Here is a 25163-nt window from a genome sequence, read left to right as displayed (position 1 = left end):
AGGCATAGGAATGAAGAGGGATGATTGGTGGGGAAAAGTGAAAAAAAATTAGTCATAGGGAAAGATTTCTAAATAATATTCCCTTTTCTACTTTCCAGCCTTTTTGAATAGAAAATTAACTTACTGGGTTTTTTAGCTTGAAATCAGCTTTAGTTCTTGATCTCCATGGAGAAAATACTTTCCATAGGCATTTTTTATTTTGTCTTTCATTTAGGTACTATACTAATTTTCTCATTATTCTTAGCCTTTTCTCAATTTAAATGCCAGGGTAAGTACTACATCTCAGAAACTAATTTCTTTCAAAGGAATTAATTTTGTTTTTAGCTTTGACCTCATATGTAATCCTTCTGTGGGTCTCTAATTTTGAACATCTACTAATAATTTATTTAATAGTTTTTTCTCTGTTTTTAATTATAGAATAAACAATATTACAATTACAAAGAAACTGTGCCTCAGCATATTAACTTGTGCAATTTAACTCTTTCCTTTCAGTTTCAGACCATATTCAGTTTCAATTTATATTGCCTTTCACATATATTATACTCTTTAATGAGTGATTTTCAAGAGCAATTAGCTGAACATGTAGTTTACTGAATCATTACTCTGATGTTAAAGATTTAGAGTTATAATGTTTTTGCTATTATAAATTACATCACCATAAAAATCTGTTTGATATACCCTTCCTTCCTTCCTTCCTTCCTTCCTTCCTTCCTTCCTTCCTTCCTTCCTTCCTTCCTTCCTTCCTTTTTTCCTTCCTTCCTTCATTTTTGGAGTTACTTACTCAGTTTAAACTTTCTGGCCTGATATGTTAGGTTAAGATTTTGAATATTTTTATGGATCAAAGAATGTGACATTTAAAAAGTGGCTTTTGAAGTGCCTTGTCAAATTGCTTTCTAATGTAAATTGCCAACAATAATGTACGGGTTTATCAATTTTACTTTTCCCAGAACCTGGACAGTGTTGGATATTGTTTCTTAGAATTTTTGTATTTAATAGTTAAATGAAAAATAGCACTTCTGTGTTGTTTTAATTTGCATTTCCTTAATGAATAAAATGCTTGAATGTTCTTTTTTTTCTGTGTGCTTAATAATTTGATTTCCCCTTGTGCATGTCCATGTTACTCACTTATTTTTCTTCTGGGTTTTGGGTTTTTCAGATTGTTTACCTCTTCTTTGTAACATAGAAAACAACCTTTTATCTCTCATATTTGTTAAGCATATTTCCGCAATATATTGTTTTACTTTTACCATGACTATTATTTTTCTTAGTATTAAAGATTAAACTGTTGCACAGAATTTACATCTTTCTGTTTATTTTATTGATTCAAGGTTTAGAAAGTGATCATGCTTTCAAAAATACTCAATTCTATTTCATGCTAATATTTTATGAGCTAAATTATATTATTATATATATTGACACATATATACATATATGTACATATATATAGAGAGAGGAGAGATTAGTATTATAGAGTATCATAGTGTATAGTGTAAATTTTGACTTATTTTCTTTTCAGATTATTAACAGTTATATCATTTATTAAATGGTTTTCTTTCCCTACACCCATTGTTTTGAATTTCCTTTTTGTCATATTATTGCATTTTTACATATAATTAAATATTTTCCTGGATTTTCTATTCTTATTCATTGAACTGTTTCAAATTAGATCAGAACTACTTTATTTAAATTATTATTGCTTTGTAATATGTTTCAAAATCTAGTAGGTTTAGCCCTTCTTTTCAGAAATCATTGAGCTTCTATGTTCCTGAAAAACTGTGGATATAAAAATTGAAATTACCCTGTTTCCCTACCCCTGGTAATGAAAATCTTGCTAGGAAAACAGACATGTAAAAAAGTATTTGTAGTATAATGTGATAAAACCCATGAAAAGTGAATACAGAACTGTGATAGCAAAGAAAATAGTATGTTTTCATTTATTTATATTTTCTAATTCTAATGACAGTTCTATTTTAATTATAATTGCTATTTTATTACATCTGCAAAATAACTTTTGATTTTTTTTTATTTTGTAATCTTCTCACTCAGGATTATTGTCTGTGTTATTTATTTCCCAATTAAGTTCTATAGTTTTCTTTAATATGAAATATTTGTTAGAAAAAAATTAAGTGTGTGTTATGAATATTGTTTGTGACAGTCTCTAGGTAATTCTATATTTGATTTATTTTGGGGGGAATAATCCTTTGAGTTTGACACTCACATGGATAGTTGGAGTACATACTTCAGCTTTCTTTTTTTTATTGGGAGGCACTGAAACATTCACTGGTAATACTTCTGGGATTTGACAGGATTTAGCATATACATAAGACACAAAAATAGAAATGTCACTGATGTTTACTAATACTTAATTTTTCAAATCAACAGTAGGCCAATGAGAAATTCTTGTGCCAAGAAAACTATATTCTTACGAAAACCTGATTAAAATTATGGGAAACAATCTGAGTTCTATAGCTGTGGAAACTTCAGACTGATCATCTTTAGCATGTGAATTACAGTTTCTATCATTGCAGCTGTTAATTGGTAACAAAGAGAAGATAAAAGGTGTTAAGGAGTTTTGGAAAATAAAACATAAACACACATCAAATAGTAGTCATTTCTGGAATTCTGCTTATATCAGTTGTTTAAACCCTGCTTTTTAAATGCAGAACAAAGTTTATTTCATTATTTCAGTTTTATAATCTGTACTTTATTTAAAATTTTTTTTTTAATTTGTAAATTAGGTCAGGAATAAGCAGGACCACGGTGACGTAAATAAACAAATCCCAGTGGAAGCCTGTCTTTGGACTGTCTCTTTTGTGTAATTCTTTTTATATACAAGAACACTTCTCTGGCCAGGATCCCATTATAAAAAAGAAAAGAAAGGTGGGGGTAAAAATATTCCCAGAGAGACTCCTTGAATTTCAGCCTTTCAATTACATGATTATTCTTGTGGCTATGGGAGATGAAAGAATAATGAGAAGTTCACTTCCTATATGAATCATATAAAACAATATGAGTATACACAGGGCCATTGACTTGAAAAAATCAATGGGCTTTAAACAATTCTCTTTTTGGGGAGCATTGTGAAATTGTTTTAGTGGTCCAAGTTCTGTGACTTCAAAGGAATTTCAAGTGCAGGTAGAACAGTGGCAGGCATTTGATGATAAATTTAGTCCAAATGTTTACTTTATTTAATATATGCACTGCCTCATTAAAAAATTGATTTGAGATGTCTTATAAGAACATAATCAACTTAATAGTGAAGGAAAGTATAGAGAAGAAAAGACTCATTATCAGGAAAACATAAATAAGTAGGAAGTCTGAACTACAAAAAGAAAATAAATATTTAAAAAATATATTACACATGTCATGTCTCTTACTACATACACACATTACTTTATTACAATTATTTGTTTATGTATATTAAATCTTTATATTTGTGTTATTAAAAAAAAAAGCAAATTGTATTCCTGGTTCTTGGGAGAAGCACAGCTATGTGAATCTCTAATTTCTTAAAAAAAAAAATTCTTATATGGACCTTTATAAAGCATGTACCAAGTGATGTGCTTAGTAGCACTTTTAAATGATTCCCTTTGAAGAACTGATTTACCCGTTGGTGATTTCACATCAATCTGTTAGGTACCTAATTTAAGAGTGGAGGGAAAAGAAATGTTTGGGAGAGAAGAGTAAGCAAGACAAACGTGATGTAGAAAAGTTACTGAATCTTCTGTTGAGAGACAACTTCAAATGTTTCTTATTAGTTTCCCAGATCACAACCTTTCATATTTTCTGCCTCAACATCTGACTCCCTCTTCTCCCTTAACATCACCTGCAGCAAACAAAGTCCTCCAATCTGAATCCATTTTTAACTTGTGAATTGGACTTTAGTCACTTGTATCTGAAGTGCCCTACTGTATCCATTTTTAATTGCAATCAAGCCATCATTGATAGCATAGAGAACAGGAAGAAAATTTAACGAAAGATTTTGATCTAGCTGTCAGTGAGAAAGGAAAGAAAGTTGAATAATAAAAATTAAACTTACAGGAAATGAAAAACAGTGAGCGACTAGAAGATGCCATATAAAGTATGTGGTGTGTAAATCCTGAGTAAGAGTCTTGAAATGATACTGAGTCAGAAAAGGACCCCTGCCTTATACAGATGTGTGTTTTCTGCATTTGATTTTTATTACGTACCACTTTACTGCCCAGTAGTTAAGTCCTAATCCACTGAATAAACAAAAGTAACTGTCAACATACCTTATTTAGTAGCTTTCCTTTTCCTTAAATCTTATTTTTTTTTAATTATGTCATGATTTCTAGGCTCCTTTAGTCTTTTTGGTCTGCTACCACCCATATCATTGCATTTCCATTTAATGGAAAGAGCTAGTAACTTTTCTGGTTTTGTGACCATTTACTTTCTGATTGAACAAAACTTTATTGATCACCTATTTATGTAATAGCACAATGCTAGGAGCTTTTTCATATCTTATCACACATTACTTTCTCTAATAACTCCATGAAGAAAGTACTTAATGATCCTCATTTAATATAGGAGAATGCTAATCTTAGGGAGACACAAGCCCAAGGTCACATTACTGCTAAGTGTTGAATTTTGGTTCAAACCCAAGTCTTTGACCTTGAAATTTCACAGCTATGTCTCTTGCTAAGTATTCTGACTTTTACTTATGATACACTTTGCTCTCTGTTAATTATGTTTGTGTTGAATATAATCTTCTATTAAGTAAGCTGAGTCTAAGGCTACTGTTGTTCTCTGAGTCCAATTCTGGAACTGAAGCATTGAGATGCAGCTCTGATTGTTGTTGACTGTACAAGTGACAACCAGAAGAGTGGGATCAAATTCCCCTTGATTGAAATCGGAGTGATTGGAGCTTGAGGAAAAGGTGGAACATTTCTTTAGAGGCAAAAAGTATGTAATTTTTTTGACACTGATGTTAGTGCTCTTTGTGAGCACTAGTAAAACTGAGACACATAATGTATATTTTTCAAATTTAGTTGTGTTCATCAGAAATTTATTGAGCACCTAGAATAATCCAGATTTTCTGCTTAAATAGCAGATAGATCTGACTTTTAGGGAACTTACAGTCTAGTGGAGAAACCTTGAATTTATAAGAAGATAGCTAAATTTTAAAAAACTTAAAATTCATTAAATTGCAAACTAGAATCATCAGCTTTGGGCATTTACCACTTATCTAAGAAAGTATGTAAGTTTCGGTTAAGAGAGTTCCTTATTTTAGATAACCTAAGGTAGACCAGTTTGTATGATGACTTTAAAACTTTCAAATATAATCCACATTTTACCTTTAGAACTAAAGGATGTTGAAAAGAGTTCATTATAATGTAATTGAGTCACATACCAAGCCTATTTTAAACCAGTTACTTCCTTTTCTTTCTTTTTACCCTGTGACACGTAGACTTCCAGAATTAGGGAAGTATTGTTTTTGTTTTTAGGGAGTTGCTATATTATGTGGAACCAAAACTAAGTTAATATGAGTGGTATTTGGCTCATGGTAGTGAATTAAATTGAAATTTTCTTTTTTCCTCTTCTAAATTTGAGCATGAAGTAGTTTCTCTTGTTATAATTTGACAATTTTAATTTATTCATAATGAAATAATCCTTTTTTTTTATAGCCAGTTTCATCATTTTAACCCTTAATCTTCTATGACAGTCCAGAGGAGAGGAAACTTGGCAACCATTCATTATTATCTGTTTTTTACCATCAGAAGGTATTTATTTGTAAGGAGAATGCAGCAATGATGTCAAGGATAGGAATGAAATACTCCCTGACATTTTTATACAGGGAAGCCTTTCCTTTGGAGTCATGAGGGTAAATATGACCATAATTACTTAAAATGCACGTGGAGCCCCCAGGAAATGCAACAGCATGTAATTATAGCTGTGGAAGGAGAATGTCTAATAATAAAGGGAGAAAATGCCAGTCTTAGATCCGTCATTTGGAAATTCTATCAGTGATCATCTTCACAACAGCATTTCATCTGCCTTTTAAAGCAGCTTACAATGGGCTTGTAGGGCTGTGTTTCAGCATCATTGTGCTTGTATGAAATCCACTCATCGGGCGGAGAAGCCCATTAACTCTCAGTCCCAATATTATAAGTTTAAGAACTTTGAAAAATTAGAATTTCAGGCGCTGCTGCAATATCTTAGATATAAATATGGCACTAAGTGAGTGAGTTTCTGATGTTCTGAGCCTGACAGAGCTGTGGTATATTGAGGGAATTCCAATATCAAAGAAATGATTTGATTTTTGCCATTGCATGTAAGGATGATAAACTTCTATGAAGGTGCTGATATCGTCTCGATTTTTTTTTTTTCTGATACAGTCCTAGTATTCTATGATTATTTTTGACTGGTCCTTATGACAAAGTTACGTAGGTGTTCACTAGTATCTCCTAAATTGTTGATGAACAGGAAGAAAGCTTTCATCTGGAGAGAACTGGGGAGACATGGTATTCTAAGCCTGTTCTGGAAAGAATGATTTTTGTGGTCATGAATTCAGCAAGTGCTTCTGAGTGCTGGTTATTGTGCTAAGCTCTGAGGATGAAAAATGTGCAGTGAAGACCCGGCCCCTGTAATGATAGACATTGCAGTCTAGCTGGAAAGATAGAAATAAATAATGTTTAAAGTAACATATGGCATAGATTTGTTAGTGTAAAGTATGGCCATCGGATTTTTTCCTATTACGATGAGTACAGAGTGTTGTGTGAGAATATAATGGGGAAAGAGTGAGAGGGCTCATTGAGCTGAGGAGAAGGAGGAATGAAGGGTAAGAAGGAGACTCGGAAGGGTGTAAGGAATTATAGAGGGAAGGGGGAGAGTGGGTATCTGAGGGACAAAATTCTCTTGGGAAATAATTCTTTAGTTACTAAAAGACCAAACTCTTCACTGGGACCAGTAGTTCACTAATGTGTTTCTTTGGACAGACATCCGTAACAATGAGAATGGCCATGTCTTTTTAGTAACCTAAATGTCTTCTGCATGTTTCTATCTAGCTCCCAAGTCTGGCTTCATCTTAATTTGATGATTAGGATGATGATGAATAGGATGATAAGTAATACCACTGTGGAGATTTAAATTGGAAGAAAAAAGTTTCTGTCTTTCTTATTCATCATCTTTATTATTATAAGATTCAGATCTAGAGTGTTCTAATATGTTTCTTCCCTCAAAATTTATGATTACTTCTTTATATGTTATTATTAAATTTTATTATGATAAAATGAATTATTCAAGTTCGTTATTAACCCTGTCAGTGGTGAGAAATTATATTTCTGTGGTTAATAGCTCAGGCTGTAGAGCCAGGGGGTAAGGGTGTGAATCTGGTTGCATCATTCACTGCCTTTCCCACAATGAACATGTTGTTCAGCCGCTCTCAGCCGTTATTACCTTATCTGCACAATGGGGGTAATAATTGTACCGACCCCCTAGGATGGATAAAATAATATAGTCAAGTTTCTTGCTGAGCTATCTTCTTTTGATTATTTTATAAGGTGGAGGAGGCGTCTTTTCTGTGTCCCTTCTTTGAAACACGGAAACATGTGGGCACAGTTGAGGGGCAGATTCTCAAAATTGGTTTCAGACTGTCATGTTCAACATACAGTTCATCTTGTACAGCTGAAGACCAAACCACAGTTTCGTAGAAACCTTTAACTAATACGAAGGTAGTTGTTCACTTATTAATGCAAACGCCTTGTGCCTTGGATGTGTGAACCCCTAAAAATATACTTCCAGGGATATAAATAGATCTCTTCAGAGTTCTGAGATGCTGCTTAATCAGAACCAGCTGCAAGCTGTCTAGAAAATGCAAGTTATATGAGCCAGATGGCTTTTGCCCTTTTTGCTTTAGACAGCATGTAATTTGGATAACTACAGCTACAGTAATACATTTTGCCAGTCACACTGTTTGATAAACATATTTGTTGAGAACAACCACTTCCAATTAGAGACCCAGTAAAATGTTAATTTATTTTAATAATTTTTCCCTCTAGGGAAAGACAAAGAATACTTTTAATAGGTTACAGAAATATCTGTTCACAGGAGAGAGTACTGTTTAAGAGTTATTATACACCAGTGGTTAATTTTTAGTTTTGGCATTTAGACAGTGGTGATGAGGATTCATCATCTACCCCATCCATTTTACTTCTTAGAATCTAGAAGTATTTATAAGGGACCATGACTTTCCATGTTTTATAATTATGTTCGCTTTATGTGTAAAAAGATGGTTTGGCTAGTTTTCAACTTTCTTCTACACAGATCTAATTACTATAAACTCTGATAGTAGTTATTGAATTATTGTTTGTCTACAGGCCATTATTAATGTGATATTTATGGGGGTTTTTCTTTTATTACCATGTTCTTTGAGAAGGAGTTTTATTTATTAGCCTGATGTAACCGTGACTGATTTTCATCTACTGAAGATGACTGCATATGTAGTCATTGATGCTAGCTTTTGAATTTCACCTAGCTCTCAATTGGCTCCAATAAAACAGCAAAGTTCAGTGTTTGGGGCTATTCACACTCTTAAGACCTAAGCTCAGATACAGCCTGCTTTTAAGACTTGTGAAACTAGTCTAGCAGTTCTGTTTTCACTGGTGACACTACTTCTTGGGAAAGCACTCTGAAGCCCATGTCTCCCATTGCATGTGATGAAGTATTCTCTACTTTATTTCTTGAGACATCTACCAGGCAGCAAATAATAGATTACTACGTACCTCTGAAAAATCCCTTGTGTCATAAATTTTCCATGGTGCCAAGCCTTCCAGCATTGTGAGTTTAACAGTCTTTTTTCTTCTTTACTCAGTTTGAAGAGGAGAGGATATTTCATGTATAGAATTAGTGATGTTAGAACATAAACGTCACTGTAATAATAGCTACAGTTTTATTTACTTTTCCTTTAGTACCAGGAACTCTGCTAATCACTTTATCATTACTGCATCTAAGCCTCACAACAACATGACATTACTGGGTGCATATTTTTATCCTGTTTTAGAGATAAAGAAGCAGGGCTCTGGAGTATAATTATCCAGCATCATACAGAAAGTGTCAAGAGTCAGAATTTGAAGCTACCGTTGTTTTAATGGTCTGTCTGACTCATGCTCTTTAATTCCACCCATTAAGCTATGAAAAGTGGCATCTGACTTAGCCAGAGCTGTCTTTTTCGGAGATAAACACATGCCTCTGCCCATCTTTGTATCACAGTGATGCTTCTTCGAATTTACTTTAAGCTCAGATTAACATGTGAAAGGGTCTGATCTCTCTTGCTCCACTTCATTAGATACGCTGTAACTGATGTGCTTTAAAAGTAAAAGTCGTATCAATGAGGAAAATCACTTTTTGGTGCTTTTCCAGTAAGTAGGTAAGAATTATACTGAGATGTATTGCTTGGAGAAACTGATAAGCATTTGTGTGATTTAAAACAGCATACGAAGCTAATGTTTGTAAAATTTACGAAAGCTAAGTCCTACTTTTTGTGTTTATCTAACTAAATAATAAGAAATGTGAATTAAAATAATGGTAAGATATCACCTCACACCTGTTAGAATGCTTGTTATTGAAAGGCAGGAATAGCAAATGCTGGAGAGAATATGGAGGAAGAAGGAACTCTTGTACTCTATTGATGAGACTATAAATTAATGCAGCCACTATGGAAAATAGTATGGAGATATGTCAAAAAATTAAGACTAGAACTGCCATATAACCTAACTATTCCCCTCTGGATGTTTATACAAAGAACACAAAACACTAATCAGACAAGATACATTCACCCCTATGTTCACTGCAGCATTATTTACAATAGCTAAGATACGGAAACAACCTCATGCCTAAATGTCCATTGATGGATATAGGGATAAAGAAAATGTGATACACACACACATACACACAAACTCACAGAGAGAGATACAATCCAGTTATAAAAGAGAATGAAATACTGTCATTTGTGACAACATGGATGGACCTTGAGGGTATTATACTAAATGAAATAAGTCAGAAGGAGAAAGACAAATACTGTATGATTTCACTCATATGTGAAATCTAAGAAAGAAAACAAAAGAAACAAAAAAATGAACAAGCACAATATAATAAAAAGCAAACATATAGAAACTGAGAACAAATTAGTGGTTACTAGAGGGAAAAAGAGTTGGGAGTGAGCAAAACTACTTAAGGGTTCAAATGTATGGTGATACATGGTGTCTAGACTTATGGTGGTGATCACTCTGCTGTGTATATAGATGTTAAACTACAGTGACTTAAAACTTATATAATAATTTTAAAAATTACCCTAAATCCACCATCCACACAGTAGCCTCTTCGAGGATTTTCTTCTGCCTCCCAATGCAGATATGACCTTGAACATTAAAAAAAAAAAATTAGAGCATATAATCTTTTCTCACAAAACAGCAGGTAGTAAACATTTTTATGTTATGAAATAGTATTCTAACATAGGACTTTTACATGAATGCTGAGCATCCATTGTGTGGGCATTTCATAATTTATTTTTACCAATCTACTAATGCTATTTTATAGTTAGGTTGTTTTGAGTATTTGACTATTATGAATTGTTTATTAAATGTCTTTGCTCATTAATCCTTGAGAACATCTTCTACTCTTTACCTAAAATAAATACTTAAAAATGTTACTGCTTGGTCAAGGCACATAAATGTTTTAAGACTTTATACACATACTGCCAAATAATCTCTGGAAATTTGTAGCAAATTTATGCTCCCGTTGCCATAATAAAGATTACTTGACTTCTTGTATACTTATCAATACTAAGTACTATATTTGAAAAATAATAAAAGCCTAATTGTAATTTTTATTTTTATTTTTATTTTTGTATTACTAATAAGGTAGGGGAATTATTTCTAAAGTCTTACTCCTGAATCTATATTATATTTTTCTTCTTGATTTTTAAAAGTATGTCTTTCTCATAATTACTTTGAAAGGGGTGTAGATAATTCTCTTTGAAAATTGTTATGTTTTGTTTTCTTCAGAAATATGCATCTCTGAACTTTTCCATTCAGGCTACACAGTGAGAGTGTTCTGTACTGAACCTGGAAATACTGGAAAATAATTGGATAACTGAAGCACTTTTAAAGTGGTTATCAATTAGTTTGATAGTTACTAAGGTTTCCCTAACTTGTTTGAACATTTACTAGAATAATGGGTTAAAAGTGAAAAGCTGCTTTTTGTTGTTGTTGTTGCCAGCCATCTGCCAAAATTTGATGAGTACTGAAGAACATTTGTCCAGGGCTAAAGCATGACTGAGAGTTGTCTTGTCAAGAAAAAAAAAATTCTCAGTATTCTCATGTGATAAAATGATTGTTAATACTTGAAGAAACATTTCCTGCCCAGCATTTTCATATTCACTGGTGTTTCCAGTGATATGGAAAATAATTAACTGCTGAACAGTTTTCTGGATCTCAAAAATTTTTTTTTTGGTATTTTGATAATTATTGATTTTAAACTTATGCTATTAAGAGGCTGAGCCATTGAGCAGTGGGTGTAATACGAGAACACACCGGCTGATGAGGCAGGAGCAGAGCATAGCAGAGGGACCTTGGAATCTGAAGGTTCTTAGTTGACAGTCAGCTCTTGCTTACTTGCTTTGTGGCCTTGGCCCTTTCAGTCTCTGTTTTCTCACCTTTAAAAAAGGAGTAAAAATTCCTACTTTTCCACATTTTCTTCAAAATTATATAATATACACAGAGTGCCTGGCACGCACAAGTGCATGATATGTGTATGAAGCAACACATGCAGAAATTTATGCTATTCTTAGAAAGCAATATCTTCATAAGACCAAAACAAAATGAAAAATTCAGTGATTTGTATTTAAATATTAAATTTATGCCATGATTCTGACCAAGAATTTATGTGATGGGAGATGGCACAGGCAAATGCTTATTTTTGCACTAGTGAAGAATTTTGCTGCTGTTATACTTATTATAAAACTTTTCTAAATGATTCAAAATAGAATCATAGTAGTCATGACTCTCTATTCTGAACTGAGGATGATGCCAGGCAAAGCAAGCCATAGACTAAGATGGCTCAGTCTAGATAGATGTGATAAGTTCTGTGGCACTGGCTTTAAGTATATAAATACATCTACATTCATGATTTCATTGAGGGAGGGATAGGTCTCGAACTGGATTTAAAGAATGGATTGGCTGGCAGGAGAGTAAAGGAGGAGTGTCCTAAGTGTGGGGATGGGGATGAATACCTACACAGAAACCAACATCTGTGTGGTGTTCTGCTGTGAGTAAACTGACCTAGCCTCGAGAATCTGTGTTTGGGATTCATATGGGTAGGGAAGGTGTAATCAGAATACTAAGAACCTTGATTATCAGGCAGAAGAGGTTACACAGACATAGACCATGACTTGAAGCTTCTGGAACAGGAGAAGAAGTGATGATTCTAGTGTGTGAGGGACTTGAGAAGTGATGCAAGTGCCTCTGTCATAATACAGATATGAAGATGCTTGCTGAAAGCCAGCTCAGCAACTCTGGGATGAGGTGATCAGATTTCAAATACTGGAATTACTTCCCTCCTGCTCATGAAGCTTCCAGTGGTGATCTCTTGTTGTTTGCTTATGAATGTATCATTTAAAATGGGGGAAAAAAATTAAAGTGTAAGGTGGTTGGTTAATAGTTCTTTTCTTTGGGTTGATTGCACTTTTTATAGCACTTTATGTTTTAAGTAGTTCAAGAAAACACATACTTTGAAAATCATATAATTATACAGTTATAATTAGTGTAATATTTTTAGTGTAATATTTTACAATTTGTTTCTTTTTTGTTATGTTCATTATGAGTTATCCTGACTGTAGACAAGCTGGAAAAGAAGTAGCAATTTTTGAGCTTCTGTGTTGTTTTATGCATAGTAGTCTTAGCATCCCATTTAGTCTCCACACATCCTTATAAAGCAGGTGATGTTATTCCCATTTTACAGATGTGTACGCTAACCCTTCTCAAAATTAGACATCTGGTGAGTGTTGGTGTGGAATATTCTGCTTTGTAACATGATGCTTCCTAAAAGATTATGGGGATATACAACGTTTGGTAGGAGGGATGAACCCTAAACCAAAAAAGGTATCGTTAACTTTTTATGCCATAGAGATAAGGAAGTTAGTCTCCCTTGGAGGAATCCAACTTAATTCTTACAGAGGGGTATAATATCTGGTCATAGAGCTGTTCCTCTGCTTCCTGAGGAAGTGAAATTCTTCACTAAATTTGGTGGTGGCCTTCCATATTTAAATATAGTAAAAGCTTGCTTTAGTGAAAATGTTAAAAACCATGGACAATGCAAAATATTTGATCTTAATATTCTGATACTCTTTGCTGATGAAAAAGACTATCAAGTTTTGTTTCTACTGTAATAATCGTGAGTTTTTCACATAACTGTAGTGTCTGAAATAAATGGATTAATTAACCATTAATGGTAAGAAATGACTTTTTCTCCTAAACCTAGTGATGAAAGGTGCAAGTTTTATAGGCTGTAGAAAACTTCTTAGTTTCTGAAGTATAAAAAACATTTTGAAAGTTGAATTAAATTGGGCCCATTCTTGTTATTAAGCTTTCTTTAAATGCTCTGCCTGCTATGGGTTATAATTCTTGGTTTCAAGTACTAATAGAGATGTTACTTGCATGTTAAACTCTGAGCTGGGAAACATGCTTGTGAATTCCTTTATAAGTGGCTCTTTTAATTACAGTTCTTTTAAAAAAGAAGTTAACCCTTAAGTATATGTTAATTCTTGGCAAGGACCTCATTGAACCTAAGTAAAAGGTGTTTTAAAAGGGCAGGTAGCTCTTAGAATTATGTAAAAATCTGAAACTTGGAAAGTAATTATTATATGAGTTTCTTAATCTTTTGTTTTTTCCAAAATGGAGATGTCCCTTTTTATTATTATAAAAGCAATTCTTAAATGTTAGGAAGTATTCGAACAATACTGAATGGTGTAAATTAAAAAGTGAAAGCTTCCTATAATCTTATCCCATCGAGATGACCACTAATTACAGTTTAATATATATTCTTTCAGAACTTTTTCTTTACAATTATAAACCTATATTGCTATCTACTTATGTTTTAAAGAGGATAGATTACATATACTACATACACTATTCTTTAACTTGCTTTTTCCTTACTGAATATTGATCAACTGATGTATTTTCTGCTTCAGTAATTAGAGTTTTACCTCTTAGGTTATTGATACGTTTGTTTTGCTATTTTAATAGCAGTGTGAAGAAATACCTATTTTGTATGTTTTCGCACACTTTGTTTCTTTAGGCTAAATTCATATCAAAAGAATTGTTAAGGAAAAGGCAGTGCATACTTGAATTTCCATATGCCTTCATAAACTGCTGTCTAAAAGGTTTTTACCAATTTATTCTCTCATCAAAATTGCATGAGAAAGTTTTTTCGACTTAATCTTTTACAATAGTGTGAGTAAGCAATTTTTCTTAATCACACACACATACACAAAATGTGTTTCTTTGATTATTAGTGAGGTTGAAAAATGTCATGTTGTGGGCTTTTATATTTCTCTTGGGAATAGCTTGTTTATGACATCTGAAACATTTTTCTTAGAGTATTTATTTTTCATACTAATTTGAAGAACTTTTAATATTCCTTGATAGATGTTATACAGTTCTGCCTGGGTATCCACGGGGCATTCATTCCAGGACTCCTGCAGATACCAAAATCTGCGGATGCTCAAGTCCCTTATGTAAATTGGCCCATTATAGTGAGCCTGTGTCTGCAAATTCTGCACCTGTGGATGCAGAGGGCCGACTGTATTTACGTACTTTTTTCTTTTACTTCTATTGTGATATTCATTACAAAAAATACTTTAAAAATTGACATATTCACATGTCATTCTTTTTGCTTATGGTTTCCGACTTTTGTTTCCATGCTAAGAATAAAAATTACAACTAATGTTTGTTGGGCCCTTAAGCACTTTATGTGCATATTGTCATTGAATCCTCACAAAAACCCTATGAATAGGATACTCTTAATCCTCTTTTCATAGATGATGGGTAATTGACCTATTCAGGGTTACACAATTTAAATGATAGTGCCACAATTCAAATACAGGCAGTCAGATACCTCCCTAACCCCAAGATTACTAAAATAAACAAACAATAAAATTTCCTCTGTTGTTTCTACTTTTCATTTTCTTTATACATTTTAAAACATAATAATTCGTATGGAATTTATCTTTTTTAACACTGTGAGGTAAGGATTGGCTTAATTTCATTTTCATCTTGTACTAAATTTATGTATACACAGGTATTTGTAGACTTTTATACTGTAATAATCACATTATTTCTTTGCTAGTATCATACTGTTTAAATTACTCTAGTTTTAGAGTAATTTGCATATCTAAGGGAAAGTTTCTATCATCATTTTTCTCTTTACAACTCCTCTTAACTCTTCTTACACACTTTTTTCCAGAATCAATATGTTAAGTTCAGTGTGCAAATTCTCTCTTTAAAATAGTTTGTAATTGCAATAATCGTAATTGAACAATTAGTATCTTTACAACATTGATCATTCTATTCAGGAAAATAGTATGCCTTTCAATGAACATTTTTAGTAAAGTTGTTCAGTTGTCTTCATTTAGGTTTTGGACATTTTATTTTAAGTATACTCCTGGGTTAGATAGTTATTGTGCCGTTTATCGTTCAGATTTATAACTGTGTGCCATTTTGACAGTGAGGGTATGTTACTTATCATTAATTTTGCGATTGTTATACTAGTTCATGTCCTCTTTTTGCACTCAGTGTCAGAGAGTGAGGAATGGTTGCAGTATCTTGATGTCCAAAGACGCTACTTAATGAGCTATTAGTACCTAAAAATCTGGTTTTCTTATAGATTGTATGATTTGTTCATATGCTTATAGTAATTTGTTGATTTAGATTCTGGACATCCATTTAAAATTATATTTGAAAGCACAGTGGTCTTTAGGGACCAAAATTCTTCAAAATCAAACTGAAAGTCACATAGGTCCATTAAAATAGTCAGAATTTCACATTTAAATTGTCAGCACAAATAGTTCTGTGTGAACAGGTTTGATTTTTTTTTCCCAAGTAGTGGATGTTTTTGTCATACATGTATGTTATAGGAAGAGTTCAGTATTCCCTTGAGACTGAGGGCCGCAGTAACATCACACTCATCACATGAAGATACTCTTTGTTATTCCTTCCACTGCTGCTGTGTCTCAGAAAACCAAGAGAAAGAAGGGCTTAGTTTACATTTTTTTTTTTACAAAGCGTTACCAAGGACTGTAGAATTAGAAGTGAATGGAGAGTGTCTTAGAAATTGAATTTCTAAAAGAATTATGGGCTGAAAAGTAATTACAGTAGTGAAAGAAGGCCAGAGGGAGCCAGAAAAAGGAGAAAGGATAATGAAGAAGAAATGAAATGGAAAAAGATGAAAGACATTGAGACTGCTCCCCCTGCTCCCCCGTCCCACTTCCACAGAATGCTTGAGAGGAAGTTGGAGGATATGGGACATAGAAGAGGAAGAAAGGGGCATGACAGTATGAAAAAAAATGCAACAAAGTAAGGATGATGAAAATTTAGTAAAACTGATCCTTACAGATAGAGTTGGCTTAAAAAAAAACCCTAAAACTCAAAACCTCCACCCATCTTTTCCTTTAAACTGCTCAGTATCTAAATAAAGAAGTTGTTGATTTCTCTTTAGCAGGCTATTTTAGTATTGCATTTTGAAGATTTCTTCATGGAACATTAGGATATTTTACTACCTGACTGAAAGTGAATAAACAGAACTGGAGGATTTCTGCTTTGCACATTTCTGCAGCTTTATTATATCCTTATATAGGTAAAGAGAGAAGTTTTACACAGAGTGTGCCAGAATGACCACATGGTTCACACTTGCACTACCTCTTTTTATGAAGCTAAATTTGGAGTTTTCAAAACCTCCTGCTTAAAAACACATCCCAAAAGACTTCTGCTTATTGCACATTTGTTCCAGTCCTGTACGAGTTAGATTTACAATTTACAATTCTTTATGGACTATTTTTCCTTTTGTCATAAATACGAAAGGAAGATATTGACATATAATCCTTCACTATGTTTTATGCAGTAGCATCATAATTCTCAAATCTTGAGAATATATATATGTTTTCTTCAAGTGTAGAGACAAATCTTACAAGAATGTTTAATTATGTATTCATGCATATACATAGACTTTTAAATATAATTGAATGAATAAAAATGAAGTTGCCACAAATTAGTTTATGCAGGCATTCTTCACTTAAAATATCAGATACTTTACAAGAAAAAGTTCTCTAACAGATATTTTTATTATACGATTTATATTTGCCGCTTAGATTTCATCATAAAATTATAGATTTGTTTTATCAAAGGGGAAACTTGTCCCTGGATTTTAAATAAGAAGTCATATTTCAAGAATGTACCAGTCTTTTCAAAGTAATGTATTTAAACATAAAATAGTAATTTTATAAAATTTATTAGCAAACATATTTAGAATATTAACAGTTGTACTTGTACTCAATAAAAAATTTTAAATTAAAGATGAGAGAGTTCCAGAAGCTTTTAACATAATATTAATTTATCTCTCCTAACTTTATTCATAATATAATTCATTAACCCATTATTTTACTTTCCAAAATGCTAACTTGCCTCTTTTTGCTATCGTGAACTATGCTTAATCTCAACGTTTCTACATTTTATTGTATATTCCTGGATAAGGCAAATTTAGAATATATGTGGAATTTTAAGGCTGAAATGTTGGTGAAATTGCTGTTTGGACTATTTTTTGAATGTGTGATTTTTCTGCAATGAACTAATGGATGAAAACGATCTGCAAATTAGTGAATTCTTAATGTGCTAGCTCATCAGTTTCCAATCTAGGGTTTATTTAAATAGAGTGCTAGTAAAAGGAATTTTAAATGTGTATCAGATTTATGTCAAAGATCTAAAATTTATTAGATAGAAAATGTTGGATGGAGTTTGGAAGTAATACATTAAGAGTAGCTACAACTTAACTGATGATGGTGGTAGTGCTGGAATAGTGGAAATAGTGAAATATTTATTTATTTATTCCATAAATAACAAGTTATGCAGCACCTATTATTAGCCAGGCACTAGCTAGGTGATAGGGAGTATCATAGTAAACCAGGCATATATTCCCTGTCTTTCAGAATTTATAGATTATCACCAAAGACAGTATATAATTAATTATGATTTGGGGGTTTCAGTGTTCACTTATTGTCCCTTCCTGATTTCTAAACAAAGTGAGAAAGAAAGAAGAGAAGATGGTGGATGGGAAGTAAAATATCACCTTTATGCTGATATAGCTGGTATTAAGAGTGTGTAGTTTGTATTAGGGGGTGCTTTCCTATAGTCTGAGTGATTTACTCATGGTGTTCCTGGAGTGGTGGACAACTGCAGGCTCCTCGACAGAGACGAGCACCTGGCCCTGTGAGAGATACAGCGCTGAGACACAAAGCTCATGTTCCCTGTGGGTAAGATGGCTCCAGGAAAGCAAAAGCAGAGAGGCTCTTTGTTGCCCCTTTGCAAGTTACCAGGATAGTCTTTCTTCTTTCTGTGGGGGAAGAGTAAGAGTGTCACACTAGTAGTGCTTCTCTCATGTCAGAGAAACTTCAAGAGTAAGGGAGAAGCATTTCCCCACTTCTCCCAACAATAAAACAATAACAGTATATTTGATAAGTTAGGGTTTATACAAAAGGAAGTATGGAATACTTTGGGAACCTAAGCTATTCTAGGGCTTCAGTGCAAGTGGGATTTAAGCTGAAGGAGTAGGAGATCGTATTGGGGAAAGATTTTTTGGGCAAGATGTGAGACATGTAAATACATCTGTGGAATTCAGAGCTATTCAGCATGACTGATAACAGCCTAGACTGAGAGCCAGAAAGTGCAGAATGATGCAGCAAGGTCTGTGAGCTGTGACCAACTCTCAGAGTGCATCCTGAGCCAAATTCAGGTGAATGAAGGATGACTGGAAACATTTGGGGAGTTTCAAGTACAGCAATGACATGATCAGGTTTATGTTTAAGGGGAAGGTCGTTTTGGCTATAGCTTGGAGGGAAGTAAAGCTGGAGGGAGGGAGACCTATTAGTGATATGCAAGGAAAGGAGATTTATGGCAGGAGATGTATAGGAGAGTAGCATAATTTTGTACATTTTGCCCTTGAAGGGCAAACATTCAAGTAGAGATAGGTTAGTTGAGTGCATACACTTACATCTGTTATCAATGCCTTGTATTTGAAATATTGATCAAATTCACTAATTTATGTTAAGCTAGGCAGGTGTAAATTTAATTAGACTTCTCACTTTCTGATAGAAACTTTCAAATATTCTTGAATTTTCTCTTTACTTTTCTGGTGAATTGAATAATTTGAATAAAATTTCTTAAGAAAATTTTCAAAGGAATATATACAAATTCACTGTTTACTGCCACTGTTTACTACTACAGAGCGCTGTTAAAGTCTTGTAAGTGTATTGGTTTAGGGGAGAACAAAGGAAAGTTTAAGTTTATTTTAGGGAAGGCACATTTCCATTGAAACTCTACTTGCTAAAAGTGCATAATCATACCCACAATGCTTTGTACAACCAGTTTTTCTTAGATGCTACAAAAATACAACTACTTAAAGGTTGCACAATTTCAGAAGATAAAAATTTGTTATCTACCTTCTTAGGTGCAGATAAAGAGCCTGGAACTGTATCTGATAAAGCTTCCAAATTTATATAAGAAAGGCCTTTGCAAAGATAATCTTACACTACCTAGCTGAAGGTCCCTTGGCATCAGCTAACAAAGCAGCCTGCTGCCTGGTGTAATTTTTCTTCTGTTAAAATTTTTATCATATTATTATTTTTATAGCTTTTGTGGCATGTTATAATAGCTTCCAAAGAATTTTTTTCCCCAACATTTTGAGAACTTTTGTTTGTACTCTTGATTTGAAACAGTGTGACCTGTTTGTGCTTACCAGATGAATTCTATGCTTTGAATATCACTTTTTCTAAGCCACTGTGCTTATACATTTTTTTATTACCTTCCCTTGTGTTATAATAATTATATTTTACTCCCATGGCAATCCTCTGGTCTATATGTACTCAAAATATTTATTTGCATGTCTATCCAGAATAAATAAAAATAAAATTTGCTGGACATAACACTACATGAATTCAATTTCTTTAGCTTGCAGTTCCTAATCACTGTGCTTTATCTGGTGGGAATGCTAATGTTTGCTGGCAGAAGAATTTCAGAAACCTTTAAACCCACCTTTAGTTACATGTACTTTCATAAAATAAAGGTGGTTGCTTAAAGCTCCAAGAATTTATTATTCCTATTCTTATTTTGTTATTTTTATTGTTGCCAAACATTTTTTCATAAAGAAAAATTATCCTTATAAATAACTCCATTGTTCTTTATAGATAATTTCATTGTTGAATAAAATGGATGAACTTACTGAAAATGAAGCTTAAAACAATTTTTGTGACAGATACATACTCCTTTGATTAAAGACCATTTTATAATACCATATCCCCTAAAACGTAATTTCACCCACACAATCTTGATGTTCTCTGTCATTGTTATAAGGGAAACCTGACCTTGGCAGGAAGTACTTCTAGAGAAAAATAGGCAAATTATATTTCCTTCCCTCCAAGGAGATAGTCTAGAAAGCTCAAGCAGATTGTGGGGTAGGACCAGAAAGTGAGAAGTTCAAGAAAGGAGCCAAAGTCTAATGATTTTTTTCCTTCCTGCACACCTTTTTCTTCTTTGACCCTTTCCTTCTCTGGTTCTAGGATCAATATGAAAGTGCATATGCCCTCCTGCTCTTGTCTTTATGCTCTCTGTAGGAGAGGCTGGAATTAGCACTACAACTTTGAGCTCAGGAAGAGAGTTTAGTCTGAGAAAATTCAGCTGAACAGGATAATGTTTGCAATCTTCTAAACTAGTCCTGTTATCTTTATGAGTCCATGAGAAAGTAAAATGGAATTTCCATTAGCTAACAGAGTACAGCTGTGTGAACCTGTCATTCTGAAGGGGGTCCTGGGGGGACATTAGAAGTCAGTATGACCCATGCAGAGGAGGACCCAGGTTTTGTGGGTTGTGGATCTTATATAATTTAGGGGTCCTCTTTGAGAAAGGGGATACAAAATTACAAGTAAAAAAAAAATGAAAAAGTCTTGGAGGGTACCTATGCAAGTAAAGGACTCTAAACTTAACCTTTATTAATTCATGGTAAATCCACCTCTAGCCTCATGCATATTGTTAAATTCTGAATTGATAATCAAGCTTCACCTATTAAGTTCAATTCTGAATTGACAATAAAGCTAAATATTTAAAAATAAATTTGAATGTCACATTCTTAGGGAAACCTTCCCTGGTTCCTTCCTTTGTAATTCCACCATGTCACATATACACAGTGAAGTAATTATACACTTATTTGTCTGTATTGCCTGCTAGATTCTAAGCTACAGGCAGGTGGAAATGTCTTGCCCAGTGATGTATCTCTTGTGCCTAGCACTGTGTTTGGAAGAGTGTAGTTGTTGAAACTAGAATGGAGGGATGCTGGGATCAGGTTACCTTCAGACACCGTCCAACAGCAGCTGTTGTATTGTACTTGATGTGCTAACAGAAGCCTCTAGTGCTATTACATGCAGAAGCAATTTTCATCAATCATGTGAACAGCAGTTGCTAAGTTCTCTTTTACTTAGTGTGTTATACATGGGAAAGATGTTTTTCAACTTTGCACTGTTGTTCATAAAGAATAGACTAGGAGTCCATCCCTCTGGTATGAAGGAGTAATCATAACAGATATGAAGGCAGAGTAAGGTACAAAATGGCCTCTGATGGTATTTTACTTCTCTTTGAACACATTAAAAGTTTTATTTCTTAAGACAGTACGTTCCAGGGAAGAAACATGGAAGATATAATTCAGAGATTAAAGTTTTCAACTTGATGAAGTTGTACTTCATCTAACTGGGTAACTGATTTTAAACCAAAAGTCTATTTACAGACTTCATAGCTAAGACATCTAACTGTATCTAAGACATCATAATAAATATGTTATTTCTGATGAAAGTGTCTTGAGTTAAATATATGAAGGAAGAAAAATAATGGCTTTTCTGCTTTCCCCAGAAGAGAAGAATGCTATTGCTCATGTTTAGTAATTACAAGATTTAAGATTGGTGGGTTTGGTGAGGGGGTGTTATATATCCATGGTGAATTATTCTTTATACTCAGAAAAATGTAAGGTAAATTCTGCAAATACTGTAGCTTATATTGCCAAAGGAGAAACATCTTAAAACAAGAAATTTACAGGCTGTTATAACAACTAGCTGTATGAAAGGTGACATGACCAGCTATGTAATTTGCCATGCCCGGTGCAAAATGAAAATGTGGGAACTCTTATTTTAAAAATTAAGAATTTCAAGACAACAACAGCAGACTGTTAAACCAAGTATAGGGCTCTTCTAAGCTTGGGGCCTGTGCAGCTGCGTGGGTCACACACTCATGAAGCTGACCCTGCAAGATGCATTTGTGTGGTTTGTGAAAGCTGCTGTAAAAGACCTTACTATGTTGCCTGGTCAGTTATGAAGAAATATTCATATGATAAATTCCTTTTTGATCACAGCACCAGAATAGCATTTATCACCCAAAATAACCTGTAAGGTTCCTTTGAATACCAGAGCCAAGTGTTGTGCTCAAATGGGGTTCCTCAGTCTGGGTTTTCTGATGTAATTTCTTCTTTATTATTTGACTTTGGCTTTGTATACAGTGTTAATGGGTTTTGGTCTTTTGTGTTTGATGCCATCTTAAATTCTCTCTTGGAAGTAGGTAAAGAGCATAAACAAACAAAATTCTTAAAGTGGTTTTAGAAGTTAATTTTAAAAGCCTATCATCAGCAGCATTATTTACTGGGTGCAGTAATAGCGCTATTAATGAAATTTATGTTTTCCAACAACATAATTATTTGTTAGAGACTTTATAACCTCAGGCTGAAATAATCTAGGAAATAGTAGGATGCATTTCAGAAAAGCAAGAGTGCATGTCAGAAATTTTAAATAGCAATAAAAATATCTTAGTCAAGCAAAAATTTAAGCAGTTAAGGTTAAAGGAGATAAACATTGGGGCTTGATTTATACTTGTGGAAGGAAAATCCATTGAGGACAAGCTTAGAGGGAAGGGACCTACCAACAGACAGCCCTTAACTGGGGTGATGTAGATTCACTTCAGATGTAACATATGCTCTTCTGTTCCCTAAAGTTTCCTGCAACCTTAACCAGCATCCCAGAAGAATAAGGAGCCAGTCTGGCTTATGGAGATTGTGCTTTGTACCTCTCTCCCTAAGTCATCCCACGAGAATTAAACTGGATTGTCCTCCAGTTAACGCTGCTATGTTCAGTCGTGCAAGGGTTTTCACTGCAGAGATCCAGTGGGTGATAGGCAAGTAGCATCTGAATTCCCCCCCCACTTTATGAAGATCGAACTGTATTCCCTCACATGGGGCTGTGACCCCTGCAAGAAGGGCCACCCTATGGGCTGGTGTTTAGGACAATCCAAGAACCAGCTAAGTAGGCTTAGTAGAGAATCTGAGTGTTGAGGAGTCCTTTAAAGTGAGAAAAATGCCATTTCTTGTTTGGAATAAAAAATTATTTCCACTTAGAGAGCTCTAAAAATCAAAGTGTTTTGAGTTAATTTCAGTGTGAATGAGAACTGGTTAAAACAGAAGGGTAACAGTAGCGATTCTTTATTTTTTGGTATGATTGTGGTGTATGAAGAGCCAGAGCCTTTATACGTGAGTTGGAGACCAGGGAATGGGAGAAATGGATGCTAAAGGAAATAGATACAGTGTTTTTCACCACACTGGCTTTGATTCAGGTACCATCTTCCAAGGTTATTTGTTAATTGAACTATTACTTGTATGTGTTAACTGAAGTACTGTTTGACTTGGGAGTAATATTCTTTGGGTTTTTTCTTATCCTCTAGGTATCAAAGAAATTATATTTGTATTCTCTTATTAAAATTAATAAAAACATTAAAATCATATATGTATACATGGAAGGGTACACATGGATAAATTAGATAACATTTTTGTAATAGCAAAATGAGAGCAAGTTAATTTCTGTTGAAGATAAAATAATGAGCACATTTGTGATTTGTGCTGCTTGCTCATCATAATCATGAGACATGACATTTAAGCACATATGAAATGAGACTTAGCCTGCACTTACACATTTAAAATGGTGGTTATTTTCTAGGTAGAACCTTACACTTGCTTGGCTATCACAAATAGGTTGAGTGCCTGCTGTGTGCCAAGCATGCTGCATACAACCAAAACCCCCAGGGTTACAGTGTAATTAATGCATGGTGTGATTTGAACCTCTCTTCCTTGTTTCTCCCCTTGTTTCTTCCTTGTTTCTCCCCTTGTGGCCCCCAGTACTTTCAGAGATGCACCTTTCAACTACTGTTGAAATAATCCTCATATTGGGAAAATTATAGGCTTCTCTCTATTGCTATCTTTTCTCTAAAATCTTCATCCATCCTCCTATTTGGAGCTAATCACTTCCTCCCTGGTGTTTTCCAGGGCCCTTCATATTTTACTTTTCTATCATAGTTAATTCTATTCGTGTCTTTATTTCTCACTAGATTTCAAATTTCCTGATGTCATAGATTCAAATGAATATCCTTGACTCTCTATTCCTCATGATGTCAGCCTGTCTCATAGTTGGTGCTCAAAAATAGTTCATTGCATGAAATCAGACTGGATTAAAATAATGCTTTATCTACTAACTGTTCAGGGACACAAATTTTTTATTGATTTATAATCATTTTACAATGTGTCAAATTCCAGTGTTCAGCACAATTTTTCAGTCATTCATGGACATATACACACTCATTGTCACATTTTTTTCTCTGTGAGTTATCATAACATTTTGTGTATATTTCCCTGTGCTATACAGTGTAATCTTGTTTATCTATTCTACAATTTTGAAATCCCAGGCTATCCCTTCCCACCCTCCACCCCCCGGTAACCACAAGTCTGTATTCTCTGTCTGTGAGTCTATTTCTGTCCTGTATTTACGCTTTGTTTTTGTTTGTTTGTTTTTGTTTTTGTTTTTTAGA

Source organism: Camelus ferus, chromosome 7 (genome assembly GCF_009834535.1).
Source record: "Camelus ferus isolate YT-003-E chromosome 7, BCGSAC_Cfer_1.0, whole genome shotgun sequence".
Classification (NCBI taxonomy): Eukaryota; Metazoa; Chordata; class Mammalia; order Artiodactyla; family Camelidae; genus Camelus; species Camelus ferus.
The sequence above is the reverse complement of the archived record's forward strand: the minus strand, read 5'-3'. Positions refer to the sequence as shown.